Genomic DNA, 12,350 nt, shown 5'->3' on the forward strand with positions numbered 1-12,350 from the left:
GCAATTTTTATTGATTCTTAGCTGTAGGTTTTCATTTGTTTGCTTTTTATTCTCCTTTTACAATATCTAACACCTTCTTGTTTCTTGTGTTAGTAGGATTTAAACGTGTGCACAATCCTTCCTCGGTGCAACACGAATCACTTGGTGTCTCGTCAGTTTTTGGCATCCTAGTGCAAATTAGGATTCTTTGGTAGTTTGGTTCACACTCTCTAATTGGTTGATATAAACTCTAATAAAGAACTCACAAGATTGAATTCGACCTCATTGAGAATTTGATTTTCTTTTTGAGTGATTAATGGTGAGGTTTGCTAACTTTTATTTTTGAGTGTTGAGTGTTTATTTTTTACAGTTTTGAAGATGTCTAAAGGTGATAATAATGATGCACTTATGAAAGTCCAACAACAGTTAGACGGACATACTGCTGCAATCACACAATAAATGCTACACTTCAAGCATTGAATACTACTTTGAATGAGGTACGAGTGAATCAAAAACATCAATATCGAGATCCAATTAAGGAAGATAGGGATAACCAGCCCCATAGGTGCAGCCCTCAACGTGTCCCTAGAATGGATGATGATTTTCATGATCGTGGACAATCATCTTTGGCAAAACCAAAGAGCGAGCAGCAACGAGAACATCTCTTTCATACTCGCTGCCATGTACAAGGTAAGCTTTGTAGAGTTATTATTGATGGTGAAAGTTGCTCAAACATAGCCAGCACGACGATGGTGGAAAAGCTTTGCTTAACCACTACCAAGCATCCACAACCTTATCAACTACAAGGGCTTAGCAACGAAGGCCAATTTAGGGTCACTCAACAAGTGCGCATCGCCTTTTCTATCGGTAAGTATCAAGACGAAGTTGTGTGCGACGTAATGCCTATTCAAGCCTGCCATTTGTTGCTAGGAGAACCATGGCAACTGGATCGAAAAGTCACTCACGATGGTCGTACCAATAGGTATTCTTTCAAGCATCAAGGAAAGAAACTCACCTTAGTGCCGCTCACTCCGGAAAAAGTCCATGAGGACCAAATCAAACTGAAAAATTCTGTTAAAACAAGTGAGGAAAAAGAAAAAGAGAATGAAAAAGAGCAAAAAGAGATTGAGAGTGAAAAAGAAATTGAAGAAAGAAGAGAAAATGAATTAGAAAAAGAAACAAAAGAAAAAGACGTGGAAAGGGTAGTGAGGAATGTTTCCACTAACCAAGATATGAATTTTTCTTGTGTTGCTACTTTTCAGGTTCCCGAAAGATCGAAAGATAACTTTCAACTTCAATACCTCTCAAATGAAAGACGCTTTCATACGATCAACTTAGGCAAAGATGAAATCACACTACATGATCCCGAAGGTAAGCGAGGTAAGGAAATTTTAGAAACCGAGTCCAGTGCAGATTTGAAAATTATTGATAAAACTTTTGGTGACTTAGTTCTTAAAAGATCCCCTCATTTTGATCCGATTAATTGTTACTCTTCGATTGTGGTTGATAAAGTCATTACGAAAAGAAGCGTGATTTGTTATTCTCTTGATTTACCTTGTGTAAAATCCTTGAATTTGTCCAAATCTGTTTTGGAGAATAAAGTAACGAAATTTTCCAAATTTGTTTTCAATTTATATTCGTGCCTTAAACAGTTTATGTGGTTGTACATGAAGTTTGAGTTCCATTTGACAAAGGTTAACTCAACAACGGAGATTCGACTACACTATGCCCCCGATGAGCGAAGGTTTGTTTTAAATGAAAAAGGTAAAATCGACCCTTATTCTTCTGCTTATCGAGGTAAGATGCTTGAAACCTTTGAAACACTTTTGTACTCCTCGGATAGTGATAAAGATCGTGTTGATGAACACTTAGATCGAAACGTGCTTGACTGTCCTATTTTATTTATTGATGATCTATCTGTTTTGATGGTTGATAAAAAGATTCTTGTTTTTGATAATGCATGTGTGAGTGAATCTATAGACCGCCGATTAATGCATGGTATGATTATGCAACTCTGTGAACCATGTGAATCTTTTCAAATACCTACTTGTGACGATTATGTTTACCATTTGATTTATTACTCGCAATTTATTCATGGTTTGTGGGAACAATGTGAGACGACTGAATGCCTTAAAACATGTCCATCTTTGTTTCAAATATTTGACGAGGCGTGGTGAGTAAATTAGATTGTTTGCATGGTAATCTGAATCTGTCCATTCACATGCGTTATACCTGTTCTATTATGCTTATGATTGGACTACAAGCTTATTTCCGTTACTATTTACTATCTCATGGCTATTCTTCTCAGTGGACTCAATTGCCATTAGTCCCGTTCGATAGAGGAAATTCGAGTTCATTTGATTTTTCAGATTCGAGGACGAATCTTTTTGAGGAAGGGGGGAATGATACGAGTCACAAAAGCCCAAATTCTTGAATGCGATGCCCAATAAGCAAATTCCCAGCCCAATCAAGAAATCCATCCATACTTAGTTGAAAATCAGACCAAATTGTCAAAGTGGCCCAAGTTGTAAAGTTTTATTTTTATTTTTATTTATTTATTTATTTATTTACTTAGTTTAAATTTTATGTCAATATTCAGTCCAAGAGTCCCAGATAAAATGACCTTTGACCGAATTTCCATATTAAAATAATTAGGAGTTTTTTTATTTTAGTTTTCTAATTAGATTAGGACTAGTTATAAGGCCTATTTAAAGGCATGGCTATCCACCTTGTTAAACACTTATCATTATTATTAAAATTTCAGATTTGTTGAGAGTAGAATTTTCTTTGAGTTTTCTCCAAGATTTTTCTCTTGAGTTTTCTTTAGAAGTTGTTTTAACAATCTTGTGATTGTGGGAGCCATCTTCAACCTTCTTCTTGCCATTGATATTCTTTGGAGGGGAGATTAGAGCCGTTTGAAGGGAGTTGTGAGATCTTTCGAGATTTCAAGGCTTCTTAGGACTTATCTTTTAATTTCTTACTGTCAATTCTTCTTTATTTCTGCTTGTGCCGAATATTTATCTAATTTATTTTCTGTTCTTATTGTGTTTTCAGCCTTTTTCTATCTTAAGGAATTAGCCCAAAAATCCCCAATTTCTAGGGTTCTTGCCGATTCATCCATACTCTTTTTTGGGAGAAATTAGATTGCCGAAATTTGGGGAAAACTATCTGGGTGTTCAATTGGGCAGAATCGCAATCTCTTCTAGGGTTTCAAGATTCCTTATTAACACTTATTTCTATTCTCAATTTGATTCTTTGCTGATTTGGGGATTTTATTTCAGATCTGAAAATTCAAAAATCTAATCTTTTAATTTTCTGTTTCGTTTCAGATCTAATTGTTTAGGGTTTTCGTAGGAGTTTCTCGTGACTTGGCAACTCGATCTTGGTCCGCGTGTAACCCCGTATCAATTATAGTCTCAGATGTTGATGGATCAGCCTGCTTTAAAAAAACACCATATGTGCCGACAAGCAGGCTCGGTGATAATTCAAGAAAGCAACCGAATCAAATATTGAAAGCTGCTATGACCGTGAACAAAGAAAAATAAAATTTTCTCCTATTTGATAAAGACTGGGAAGAATCAACTAAAGAGAGAATTTACAAATGTGGAGGTTGAACTCTCACCAATCAATCTACGTATCTAGTTTGTTACCAGTCAAAGCTTTTCGTTGAACAACTAAAACTACTCTAAATATTGTCCTCCCTTGGCTTCTTTTGTCCCTTTGCGGCCAAATTTGGAATGCTACAACAATTACAGTAAATTGAACAGTACCAACAAGTAAGTCGTTGTAGTATAGTGGTAAGTATTCCCGCCTGTCACGCGGGTGACCTGGGTTCGATCCCCGGCAACGTCGATTATATCTTTTCTTTTTAATCTTTCTAGCTTTTTTTAGTGATGCAATCAGATAATCTACTTCCCTAAATGCTTATTTGGAGCCTTTTGGGACAGTGAAAAGTAGGATTGTTAAAGCTGCGGCACTCACACTTAATTCAGAGTTTTACTTGTAAAATTTTATTTCATGTTTGAACTCTTTCAATTAAGTTTGTTTATGTGATCAACTTCAATCACTGGCGTCTATTAAGCAAGCAACCCTATGCTTCAACAACACTTTGCATCAACAGCCTATGCTTCCACCCCTAGATTAAAAACCAAGTCTCCTAGATCCTTTAATAAGAATCTCAGTTAAAGTTTTTGTTACTATTAATTAATGTAAAAGTCATATATATATATATATTATGTATTTGAGTCGTAAATTATGTTATAAATTAATCTTCATCGTTAGCTCTATTCTTACTTCTTATTTGGAGAAATTCTTAGTACTTGAATTTAGATGAGTGCTTGATTTGGTTTGTTTTATAGAGGTGTAAATGATGCACGTGTGCTCGGAAGTTGCTTGAGTTAAATTCGAAAAGAAAATTCAACTTCGATTAAGGGATTATCGAGCCAAGCTCAAGTTTGTGCAGCTTGAATTATCAAATGAACTAGGTTTCTTTAGGGTTAAGGTACCTAAGAGGTCCCTGTATTATAGTGTCTGGATCAACTTAGCCCATCTATTATTCAATGAGTTAGTTTGGTCCTATATGACTAAATTAATCCATCTAATAATAGAGGAACATATTTCATCCGAACTACCTCTCAGGTACATTCACTATTTCTTTAGTCATGATTTTTTTCAATATTGTTTCTATTAAATCTATATAGTACCATGTATATATTGTTAAACCAAGCTCAAGATTGAGTAGCTTGAGTTATCAAGCGAGCTAGATTTGAGTATCTTAATACTCGTTTTGAACAGCTCGAGAGCTTAATCAAATTTTTAATTGATAATAGTATTTTTAATTTTAGATTACGACTTTACCTTTCATACACTTGAAACTCAAATTTCAAAATTTTTTTAGTAAAGTATAAAAATTTTGTATATGGAATGAGTTTGAATTGAAGCTAAAATATGTAAATCAGGTGAACGAGCTTACTTTAATAGAGCTTAAATAGAGTTAAAGCTTCTAAAATAGTATTTGATTGAGCAAGAGTGGAGTTTTGAACAACAAATGTCAAGTAGAGCTTGCGCTTCTCATTGTTTGAGTACAGCCCTAGTGTTTTACTCTTGTATATTCAATATTATTTTTTGTTTTTTACATGAATTTTGAGGATCCTTATAGGATCATCATATGGATCAACATAGTCCATAATTATTGTTTGTAATCAAATGGTCAAGTTTCAACTCACTAAATTACAGTTAAACAGGAAAATTCAAATCCTACTTGGAGTGCACAATAGAGGTGGTGATAACACTATTCGTGGAAATCCTAATCTGAGACTAGAGTTTGCCACCCTTTGCAATTTACTTAGGCTTGTTGGGTCTTTTCGTGTATCAGGCCAATTATATGTTCTATCTTATCTTTTAACGAACTTATATAATTTATTCAAACCTAATAAATATGTTATCCTATGTCCAAACTATTATTTATTCTTTTTAATTAATTAAATTAAATTAAATATATTATTTTCTCAACCTAATTTTAATTTCATTGAAGTCATGACAACTTTATCGTACTAAAATTTATGTTAATACTTTTCTTTTTTGGCACTTCAGAAGTGTCATTTCAAATTTCATTATGTTAACACTATCGTTCTTTCCGTAAATTGCCATTTAAAATAATTGTCTAACAACCAGAGCCCGACATGTAATCAAAAAATAAATGTTTAAAATTCGGATTGTGAAATTTGGGTTCAAAATTTTCAAAAACTTTTTTGAATTATTTGGAATTTTTACAAAAATTGATATTTTAATTTTCGTAAAGTGAAACCAAGACTTTGGCGCCGATTCAAGTAAGAATCTTCGAACTCTAGATATGCTTTAGATACTTTTACATTAGTTACTTTAGTACAACTATTTACCTCTAGAGACGGTAGCAAATTAAACATTCTTTAAACTCTGATAAAACTCTAGCGTTAGGATTTTTCATTAAACCTAAGCTCATTCATACAACTTTGAAATTGTAGATAAGATAATAAGTAGGCAAGGTGCACGATGTCATGGTACTCATGCGCGAGGAGCACAAATAATTCCACTTTTGTACAAAACAAGATTCAAACTTGGAAACTAAGGGTAACCTAAGACTTTACCACTGAACCAACAATCTCATTCTTGTTAACAATTAAACAAAGAATATAGATAAACTACGTGTGACTAGTTAGATATACGGATAAAAATAACAAAAACTTAAGTAGAAGGAAACATATACAATATCTCAAACACACATCTAGAACACTTAACCATTGAGCCATATCAATTTACTTTACACAATAAAAAATTCAAATATTAAGAAACTTGGCACGTTACAGATTTTTTTCTAAAATTTTAAAGACAACATATTTTAATGTTTATATTTTAGTATTGTATAGTATTATAAATTTAATTTTTATATGATAAAAATTATATAATATACTATAGAACTAAAAATTGAGTTGGGTTTGGCTCAGTTAGGCTAGTCTTAACTCTTCCATAATTTATATGAGTTAAATTTTTTACCCAAATCTAATTTTCGTGCTTAATACTTTTATATGCAAATATCCAAATTGCAGACAAAATTTTAAATTTTGATCTAACATATCTTCTTCCTGCGAATTAAAACACTATTATATGTTGCTGTTTTACCAACTCAAGAATATAAGTGCCCAGTGATTGAGACAAAAGATTATTATGCTAACGAATTTGCAACTTTCATGGAATGGTGTGATTTTTCAGGTGTTCGCAGACCACGCAAGAGAATCCAGAAATAATTAAGGATAAGGAAGAAGATACGACTCTCAAGAGGCTCTAGTCGCGCGCTAAACAAAAGACTTGTTTGAGTGTCGAGGACACCGATGAAACCCCATTTTAGTGGTGTTATTGACTGCCTATGGTAATTGAACAACGATTTGTAAATAATTAGATCTTTTGAGCATGGATTCCATTTAATTCCTACATTTAGATTTGGATTTTAAATTGTATTAGTTTAATGTTAGACTTGGTAGGTTGATTTTTTATGATTGAGATGAAAATTGATGATTTTGTCATGTTGTTAGGGATTAGTTCAGTGAAATTGCGATACCCAATGGGGCATATTGCGACTTTCTGGATAGTTTCGAGAGGGACCAAAAATCTTTAGTGGTATCACAATATCCACCTCCTGATATCGCAATACCCTTTGAAATTTCAAAAGTGATACCCAGTTCCAACTTGGGTCACGATATTCAACTTGGGTCACGTAATACCCAGTTCCAGATATCGCAACCGAAAGCCTCTAAATACACCAAAACTCTTAAACCTTCTCTTATTTCCCCAAAACATTTATTCTAAACCTTTAAAAACTCTTCCCCTGTTAATTTCTCTCAATCTCCCCTTCAAATTTCTTTCGTGTAACATCCAAGATTTAACTCCACAAAAATGTAGATATATATCAAAAATAAAGAATTAACTCAATGGTTAGTTATTTAATGTAAAAGCATGAAAGTTAGTTTGAGGTCTCAAGTTTAAGTCTCAACTCTTACAAAATAAATTGAGTTTTGCAAATTCTCTCTTTTTTTTTTGTGGGTTGCCATCTAAGCCTAGTAAACCAAAGTATAAATTTAATTTTTTTATGAAAATAATCAGCCTTTGAATCGTTTTTTCTTCTACGTTAGCCGTCCCTAACCTCCTCTCCCTCTCTTTATCTTTACTTTTTTTCTTTTCCCATTTTCCTACATTGTTCACATTGTCTACACCTCCCCTTTTACCATCTTCTTCTTTTTTTGCAGCAAGATTGTGCACCATCTTCTTTACTATATTGCTTCAATTTTCCCCCAAAATAAATTAGCCTTAAATATGAAATATTGAACTCCAAAATCAATCCCAAACATTGCCAAGAAGGTGTCATTGTCGTTTCTCTCAACTAGCTTGGGTAAGATCTCTTTTCTCCTCAATTTATTGGATAATCTTGTCAATTAACAACTAAAATTTCCAGATCTGGAATTTGGGATATTTTAAATGTTTTTAAAGGTATTTTTCCAGTATTTAATGAGGTCTCAAACAATTTTAAAATTCAGCCCAATTTTCAACCACCATGGGTGGTGGTGCGTGCGCATATTTGTAGATTAGGGGGCTGTTTTGTTTCTTGAATCTTTCCCATTTAATTCCAGCCATAATTTGAGTTCTTGAACCCTTCTAATCATTTATTAAACACATTCCAATTAGGGGGAACCTTTATTGATCATTTGGGCATTCGAAACTCAAAAATCGAGAAGCGTAAGTGCAATTAAGCGTAAAACTAATTGTTGTTTCGACATAGTTGTACGGTAAAGGTTATTGGTTGATTAAGTGAAGGAATTTAATCATTATTAGATACTTATTTTCCAGTATATTATTGAATTAGGTGCTGACCCAAACACCCCGAATCAACCGTAAAGCCGAAGAGCGATCGTACGTACAGTTCGCATCGATACATGCTAAGAAATCGAACTAGTTTGAATTCATAAAATAGTTATTAATTTGAAAATTGGTTTCAACCCATAAGTGGGTGATTTAGAGTTGGTTAAATGGTAAATTGATTGAATTTATACTAAATTTTAGTTTAGGATTGTATAAAGGTTTATTAAAGGAAAATTGAAAGATTCACTAGGGTGTTGCGAGAAAGCGAAAAATAAGGTGTGGGTCCTAATCTTGTAAATTTTGTTTGATAATGATAAATGTCATGTTATATTTGATAAATTAGTTTGCTGATTGGTTTAACTTAATAGCCAAAATTTTAGTTTTGTAAATGGTCGAACCAGGTGCGTTTCGAGCCTTAAAAGATTGTTGTGTTGGCAACATTACTAGTTTGACTGTATGAATGTGTAATTGAGACTGTTATGCATAATTATATTATGTGATATGAGAATGTTTGATTGAATGGTATGAAATGTTGAGATATTAGGTTTATGCATGATTTAAATGCATGAAATATTACTATAATATATATATGTGAGGTTGCTATTGCTACACAGTGAAATTCGTAAAGTATGTGAATTGAACGCTATTGATAGATACCATCTTAAAGGTAATTTGAAAATTGGAACACTGCTTCCTTTTACTGAAAGTATGAGATTATTGAGGACATGTTGAACATGTCGAATAAATGCAAAAAGTATTGAATATGATTATGTATGAATTTGTATGACATATTGCATGTGCATTGGGATGAGATTTTGTGATTGATGGAGGAGTTCCGTGAAGTACCGACAACATATTAAGCCCGCATATATTTGTAGTCAGTGCACTGCATTTGGAGTACCAAGGGGATTGGCGATTATATCGCATTATTTATTTGGCAGTTTTAATGCATTATTGTTTATTGGTGGTTTTACCACTTTGAGCGCTCCTCACATACATTGGAGTTTGGCAGACGAGTTCTGGGGAACTCATGGTGTGTAGCGGATGGTATGGGTAGGATCTCACATGTGCATTTTTCCGATCATTTGCATTTGAAATTATTAATGGTAATGTTTGATTGTGCTATTGGTACCTTTAAGAAATTGCTTGTATTAATGCTTAATACTTGCTTGTTTAGTCTCACACTGAGCTTGTTAAGCTCACCTTACTATCTCAACTTAGGATCAGAATTGGCATGCGAACGTACGAAGGACCTCGGACTTTACTTCGTCAAATTATTTTAATTTAATTATATTTTAGGCTTATTTTATTATTATTATTTGATTTTGGATTGTAAAGTTTCTTTAAACTGTGGTTTGGAACTGTTTGAGATTTTGGGGTTTTTCATGCATGTATGACATGCATAGGTATCGATACACAATATTTTATAAATATGTTGAAATGGACTATGCATGGTATATGCTAAATTAATAATTTGACCGGTAATGGTACATTTCCCCTACTAAGAAGATAACAAAATGAATTTTTGAAGGCAACGCCGATAGTTGGGTTTTTTTTTTAACTTCACCTAATTCACTAATTCAACCTAAACATGGTTGGACTAAGTAAATGAACGTTTTTCCAAAGCTAACAATAGAAACCATGGTATTATAAAAGGGAGTACTTGAAGGTTTTTAACTATCGTTAGGGTAGGTTCAACATTAAGGTGTCGAATGCGGCCTTCCCGATTCGACCATAACGTCTAGGCCGAGTTTAAGAGGTTACACTTCGATTCATTGATCAATTTCTTCTTTTTTTCACTTTACCTTTTTTTAGTTTTCTTCTTTTGCAAGTATCACACCATTTTGGCCTAGGGAACACGACACTTCTCAATTTAATCTATTCGACTACAACAATCAATACGATTTAAGTTTTCTTTCCATTTATTTATTATTACTTTTTTTCTTATTTCCATTTTAATGTTTTTAATTTACGTATTGACTGCTTTCCATTGGATATTGAGTTTATTTTTATTGACTTTAAGTGTGAAAATTAAAAGAATGCCCCTGAGAATGCGTAAACAATCTCGTTCCCACACTGCTTCGATTTTGTCGTCAAAATACGATGGTGTTAAATTTGCATAGCAAGAGGCCACGATTTTTTATCAAACAATTCAGGGATGTACGTTCATCCCTGAACATGATTTTGATCCAGCCTCCTCGTTTAATGATGAGATATAGGACGATGTACACTTTCATCGTTCGGATAATTTTTTGATTGATTCCCAAGCAAGTTGCCAGTGTACCTGTAGTGCTAGAGTTTTACTCCAATTTAAAAATTGGTCCACACGGGCATGTTCCCAAGTCATGTACAAGCCGTGTGACTCACTATTTATGATTTAGAACCACGCGGACAGAAAACATGGACGTGTGTCAGGCTGTGTGAGCCACACGGGCAAGCACATAGGCATGTGCCAGGCCGTGTGGCTTATAAATAGGATCCGGACCTTAGTTTTGAGGCCTTGAGTGTTGTCTAACACAAGCACTAACGTCCACAATGTATTTATGATTTGAATTTAATTATATGAGGACTATTTGATGCTCTGAGACTGAGATATGAATTATATAAATGCATGTGTAATGATGGCTCTTAATAATACTGATCTGTATTATCTATTTTTGAATTGAATTGGAATGACTAAACAGCTGTCGTTGATATTTTCAGTTTGCATTTGCATAGGTTGGGATATTGTGAAGGAGGAAGTAATCTGCTCTGAATCAGTGGCTAAGCCGCAATGCATATATATGAATCTGGTGCTATTTACCATGGTGTTTCTTTTAAAATTAGCTTTTAATCCATTAGCTTAAGATTGTCAATATGATGCGAGATTATTTTGTTTATTTATATAATTTGTTTATTTATTGTCCATTAGCGAGCATTTTATTTCACAAATTATCATCTCGGGATATACACTATCATTCAATCACATTACATGATTTAAAAGATTATGTTTCATTCAGGCATTAAATCATTCTATTTCGTAAATTTTCAAAATGCTCGGTGTTCACGATTCTCGAGAGAATTGTGCCCTAACTTACTGGCTTCAATTATTTTCGATGAATTTAGATAGCCAAGTATTTATTTTATAATAAAACCATATAATTTTGAAATAAAGCCTTTCGGGATTTTAAAATGTTGGATCCTAACTCACTGGATATGACGTTTTACTACCTCGAACTAAGGACTTTTAAAAATAAATGCAGTATTTGTTATTTAAGAATTTTGAAATACTATGGGATGCGATTGGTTCTAGCAGTCTTCTCAATTTTTGAATCGAACGCAAGAGTACCTGGAGCAGATCTGGTCATAAGAAACAAAAAACAAGATTAGTACGTTGCCAGTCCCCGTCAATGGCGCCAAAATTTGATGCGGTCGTTGAAAGCACCAAAAATATCCTATCCCTAGTAAATAATGAAAAAGAATAGTAAAAGGGAAGTAGGGTCAAATCCACAGGGACTGGATTTGCACAATATCTTGTTCTGTGAAATCTCAGACAGAATCTTGCCTAAGAAGCCTGCGTTCCTGAAAATAAAAAAAAACAGAATTAAAGGCTTGGATCTGGAAACAAAAATAAAATAAAAACATAATTAAGAATATTGAATCGAAAATTTGAGAAATTAAAAATAGAGTTGAGAGAAAGGAAATTCTTATGGGAAATTCCAGCCTCCAACCACTAGCTCCAAGGATTTAGACTTATGATTTGGTGGAACCTGACTCTAGCCAACAATCGCTTCAGTGGGATCGTCTTATGCTAGATCAACGATTCTCAACTGCGAATCCCACGCCATTTTGTCTCTTGGGCTCGCCAACCTCTGACGCAGTAAGCTAACGAACCGACTGTGCAACCTTCCCAAAACATACAAAGCGGCCGCCTTTGCATACGTTGAAAAGCTTACTTCTTAAGGGACATGGACGGAAGGTCAGCCCATAGTGCAGAGAAACAA

This window comes from Gossypium hirsutum, chromosome D05 (assembly GCF_007990345.1).
Source record: "Gossypium hirsutum isolate 1008001.06 chromosome D05, Gossypium_hirsutum_v2.1, whole genome shotgun sequence".
In the NCBI taxonomy this organism is placed as follows: domain Eukaryota; kingdom Viridiplantae; phylum Streptophyta; class Magnoliopsida; order Malvales; family Malvaceae; genus Gossypium; species Gossypium hirsutum.